The following is a 5,976-nucleotide window of genomic DNA, read 5'->3' on the forward strand; positions in this document are numbered from 1 at the left end:
ATTTGTTTTCAGGTCAACTCAAACCATCTTTTGTTTATTAATTAATTATTTTTCTTATGTATGATGAAAGACAAATAATTATTCTTAATTTACTTTTTTGCAATTGTAAATTACATCTTGATGAAATTAAAAACAACCACTCAAGGAGCTACTTGGAGGTGTATATACAACTCTGCTATATTGAAGGTACTGGCAGTGGCAAGCATGGGATCCCTCATGAGTTTAGGTTACCGGAGTGACATGTATTCATCTTAGTAACAGCTATTTGATAATTAGGACTTTGTGTGTTTTAAATCCCAAGTCCAAGCATCTCACCCTCCCCTCAGTTTCTCTTTATCTAAGCAATGGTAGGCATATAAATTCGTATCAATGAGTAGTATTTTAATTAATGATTTATGAATTTTTCTTTGCCTTTCAATGTTGCGCCACAAAACTTTATTTTGGACTAAAACTTCAAACTACAAGTTTGCTTACTTTCCCTTTTCTCTTTCTTTTTCTTCCATGTTTTTATTTACTTTTATCCACTTTTTCTTCTTACATGATGTTAAGTCTGTTTGGAACTGGAATTCCTAACTTGACTGTTGATTATGGCGAAGTCAATAAGAACATGCAACCCAGGTAACTTAATGCATATAATATATTCTAATTTTTGTACTCTAGAATCCCTTCTGGGATTGCGCCTTAGCAAAATTTGGGAGCACTAAGAAGTCTGTAACTTTTTCACTTCAAAGCGTATGTATCCAGTTACCAAACGATATGAGTAATTTTTTTTTTTTTTGTTCTTTGATGGGATTTATTTGAATGGTACTATTTTTAGCTCCACTGAGCAAGGTTTTTTTTTTTTTTTTTGATTGCCTCTTCTTGCATATATGGTAGTTGGGAATGATTTTGTAATGTAGTCTCTGATCATTTTTCCTTTCATAACAAATGTTTATATGCATATTGCCATGTTGATTCACTGAAATCATAGTTTAGATGTGACGAAACTCCTGTTTTTATGGTTTTTTAATTGGTCAACATTGGGTATATTTGCAATTAGAGGAATAAGCTAAACATATTGTAACGATGCAGCACATGAATTTCACCAATTAGGTTCTCCTCTTGCTATTTAAACAATTCTTAGCTTATTGTACATAATTTAGTAGGCTACTCTGTACAGTATGAAAAATACGCTAAACTTTTCTGCTTTATTTTTGGAGCTAGGAGTCAAGAAATTCTCTTCAGGTATGTTCTATGTTGTCAATTTCAAGGCATGGCATATAGGTAGAACCAAGTTAGTTCTTTCAATACTTCACAAGCTGAGCAGTTGCATTGATAAATTATAATATGTTCTGGTTATTTGCATTTTTTAAAAACAATATATGTTTTGGTGGTTTAAAACCCCATGAACAAGCTTTAGTTTTGATAAGCAGCAGCAGCAGAAGCACAAAGTTTATTTAAATAGATTTTTTATATGACAATATTTTTTGAAACTTGCTTTATTAGCCTCACTTAGAATTACAATTTTTTTTTTAAAATGATATGAACAAATCATATACATTTAGAGAAAAAAAAAAAAAAAAATTCTGATATGCAGTATCCATTGATCACAATCTACGTTCTTGGCAAAGAATGCGACATAATCTACATACACATGTGGACATAGATAGGTATACATATTTGCAATGTTATGTAATTAGGACACATCAAGAAACTCTGTATGCTAGGTTAAAGACCCATTGCTTTCATGTAACAATGATAGAGGATGCTTAGCATATCTTGCTTGGAGTTTCTCAATTTATAGTTTTTTTAATGCTTATGTTGTGATTGTTTTATGTAAAAAGCATGATTTGATAAGCTTTTCCTATCATGAATTAAGCTTTTAGACTTTTTTTCAAGCTGGATTTTGTAGAATCCAAGTGCGCAACATTTCATTTGGAATCAAATAGCAATTGAGTTCTTGAGCAGATTTCTTACCATTGGTCTGTATTTTTTATAACAATAATTATCTAATCAAAATTAGTGTTAAAATTTGATGTCCAACTTTCTGGACTATTTGCAGTTTTATCTTAGCTTCATTTGATCAATGTCTTTGGATGAAGAAGTATTAACATCAACAACGTGCAAATGACAACAGCCATGCTTCTCTATCAAAGGATATTCTTACCATTTCCTTTAGCTAGGCCTTTTTTTTTTTTTTTTTTTTTTTTTTTTTTTTTTTTTTTTTTTAAATTTTTTTTAAATTTTTTAATTTTTTTTATAAGAGGCTTTTTTTAATTGATAGAAAAATATTGTCTCCATCACATATGATGTTAAAGTTCACTATAGTTGCCTACAATATGTTTAAAATATTTTATTTGTAAGAAATATATTGTTACATGTATCTTATGATGATTCTGGACTCATGTAATCTATATAATTTGATTATTTTTGTTATTTGAAAACAAATGTCCTTAAGACTAAAGTATAAATATATATAATTAATTAAGAATGCCCAGCTAACTTTCAGCCACGTCTACATGTGAAAAGAGAAAACTTAGAAAAGTTAATAGTGTTTTGCAAGTCTAAATACTCAAAACCAAATTCAACACCGGTTTGGTATTAAACTATTTGACTTTTGGTTTATTTTAGGATTATAAATGTTATTTTGAGCTATGAATCTAAATTTTTATGTTGTTAAGAAGAAATGTATATGTTTTTCCACTATTTGGATGTTTAATTTTTTTCTCCTTATTCAAAGTTTGTTAATATATGTTACAATGATGAAGTATGATTTGATTTACTTTTGATGATGTTATATAAAAAAGAAAAATACTTTTGAAATGCTATAAAAATGCAACAACAAAATTATAAAAAATTTTAAATTAAATTTCCGTGCATTTGCACGGGTTACAAGCTAGTTCGCTTAAATCCACCTCCTCGACAATTGTGTTGGGTTAAATCTCTTATTCTAGGATGATGGCCTTGTTGTCTCCGAATTTTAAAAGAATGCAGCTTTACAATAGAAGAAAGAAGACATGATCTATGGTTGCTTAGCCTTTCTGATTGTATTCAGAAGAGGTTTTGGGTTGAAAAAGAAAATGCATGGAGGTTGAAAGAGTGGCAAATGCTCCCTTATACTTCTCTGCATTCTGATGTCTCCCATTTGGATCTCGACCCAGATGTATGCAAGAAGAGGATTGGAGTGTTTCATGAGCTTCTTCACTTTACCGCATAATTGAAAAATGAGTGTATGAATGTGAGCAACCTCCAAAAGCCTTTGGCCCTGCCCCAGAAGTTTGCTTAAGTGTTTGAATGACAATCTGCTATATTTAACATCTCTTAGAATGACACTCAAGACAGTTTTTTAAGGGAAGCCTACGACCATCAGAAACTCTTGCAGAGATACCCCTTGTAGAAATCAGGGAAATATATGCAAGCCATGTTGGGCAAGGGGTACTGGATAGGAGTAGGGGTTTGTCCAGGAAAAGTGCAGGCGCTGGTCTAGAAAAGGATTAATTAAATTATTTTTATGATGATGAAATCAGTGATAATCAATGTTATATTTGAAGAGGAGTCAAACTGTAATTTACTTTTTGAATATGATTTAGATGACCCTATAAATGATCCTAGCTGAGTTCTGCCATTACATTTAGTGCCAACGAATTGTAAGGGGTTTTGAAATTATGTAAAGAACAACCAGGTGACCACACATCTTGTCCAGATACTGTATAAAATCATCAATGCAATCTCTGATCAATTTCCGTTTCCCATGTAGCACATCATTAAAGATAATAATTATCAGTAATCTTATTATTCCAAATCTAATTGAAATCTCTGTATTCTGTACCAAGTTGGGTGTTATACACATATTATCTGCCTATTCTCTTGATTATCATGATAATTATCATGACCTTTGTTGAGTTTTTGCCAGTACATTTAGTGCCAACGAATTATAAGGAGATTTTGAAATTATGTAAAGCACCAAATAAGTGACCACATATATTGTCAGTTAGTGTATGAAATTGTCAATGCAATCTGTGAGCAATTATCTGCTCCCATGCAGCACCTCGTTAAAGATGATAATTATCATTAATCCTATTATTTGAAATCTAATTGAATTCTGTGTACCATGTTGAGAGTTACATGCATATTCTCTTGAATCTTGACTCTTTTGGGGCAAGGAGGGGGCATATAGAAGATGTATGTCTCGTTTGGTTGTTTAAGTAAAAAGATAGGATTGCTCTGAAATATTGGATGTTGAGCCACTCATGTATGACCTGGGATGATTAGCAATAGAAATCTACTCGGAGTATTATTGTTTCACAGAAATCTTGTATGATCCACAGAAGCCATTGGCATGAACTTGACAATGGGAAACTTCTGTAGACCAGTAGCATAAAGAAAAATCGTCTTGTCAAATAATTGTTCACAACAGTTAATCAAAATTTGGAGTTTCAAATCATCATCATAATCAGCTTCCATATTTTAAGGAATTTTGACATAAGACAGTACATTGCTGTATCCAGCAGCATAAATTATAACAAATACCACTAATTTGCAGACATCTAATCTAAGCATAGCAAAAATACCAGTAATTTTCAGAAATCTAACATATTCTTGGGTAACTAATGATAATGAGTCTGGTCATTGTGAAGCACACTGCACCTTGAGTAGAAATCTGGAGGTTCAAATTGGCATCTCCCTAGTCCCTCCTCTCATATATTTTTGGAGCATGTTATCATTCTAAACTTGATTCTCATTTGTGTTATTGAATATTAAAGTAACATTCTTCGTTTTCTTTTTCCGATGTTGTTGATCTGATTATTTGTTCTTGGTTTCAAAGATGTTTGTTCACTTTACTACATATTGGAGCATAAATATAGTAAGTTTTTTTTTTTTTTTTGGTGAAGATGGAAATTATAAAAAACTAAACAGAGGAAAAAATCTCAGGACAACGCCTGTTAACATACAGACCAGAATTATCAAAATCTAAATCAGACTGAAGCTCCTGAGGGGAGACTTCATACAAACAAAAATTTGCAGGTTGCTGCACTCCCATTCGAGCTAGCTTGTCTGCGCAACGGTTCACCTCTCTGTAACAATGCCTTACTCGGATCTGAGGAAAATGGACCATCATCTGCCTGCAGTCATCCAGAATGGCAGATATGATATTGTTGGACTGGTTCGGATTGGTTAGCACATCATAAATACTTTTAGCATCCAATTCTAACACTACAGCAGGAAAATTTTTATGCAAACAGAGGGATAGTCCCTCCCTCACAGCCCATAATTCTGCCACAAAACTCGTGGTAATTCCGATTTTTCTAGAGAACCCAAACAGCCAATTACCATTCTCATCACGAAGAACCCCAACACACCCTGCTGGTCCAGGATTCCCTGAAGACGACCCGTCGGTATTTAGCTTTACCCACCCTCTGTTTGGCCTCTCCCAGCGAATGGCTCTGAGGATCTGTCTGTGTTCAGTCACCGTGTTGATGCCACAGTGGATGAATTCACGAGCTCTTTGGATAATCTCAATGTGTGTGTTGAGAGACACGGGTTTTTTTTGGAATAAAACTAGATTCCTTTTCTGCCATAATATCCAAATAGCAAAAAGAAAAACGGTATCCCAGTGAAGTGGAGAGGTTACCTTTGCATTCTTAGTCATCCATATTTCCAACTCCTCATTGAAAAACTCCATATCATTTCTTGCTACACCTAAATTGAACCACACTTCTCTTACCAATCTGCAATCCCGAAGAGCATGGGCAATGGTTTCCACCTCCAAGACACACAAAGGACACAACATGTTTATACTCATCCCCCTTTCCGCAAGGCATGCTTTGACCCCGACACTATTGTGCATGCATTTCCAGGCAAAGAATTTGATTTTAGGGAGAACTCTCGCTTTCCAAATCCACTCCCCATCAAACTGGCAAGGCTCATTATCCGTGGCAAGGCTATATGCCGATTTGAGATCAAAAACTCCACGGGGATTTGAGGACCATGATAATT

The 5,976-nt window shown here is 33.6% G+C and overlaps 1 pseudogene; it reads left to right on the forward strand.

Moving 5' to 3' along the window:
- Window positions 1-2,894: 2,894 nt before the first annotated feature.
- Window positions 2,895-3,733, forward strand: LOC112008813 (uncharacterized; annotated as a pseudogene).
- Window positions 3,734-5,976: the final 2,243 nt, after the last annotated feature.

The sequence above is a fragment of the Quercus suber genome, unplaced genomic scaffold, assembly GCF_002906115.3.
Source record: "Quercus suber isolate HL8 unplaced genomic scaffold, Cork oak 2.0 scaffold_2, whole genome shotgun sequence".
Classification (NCBI taxonomy): domain Eukaryota; kingdom Viridiplantae; phylum Streptophyta; class Magnoliopsida; order Fagales; family Fagaceae; genus Quercus; species Quercus suber.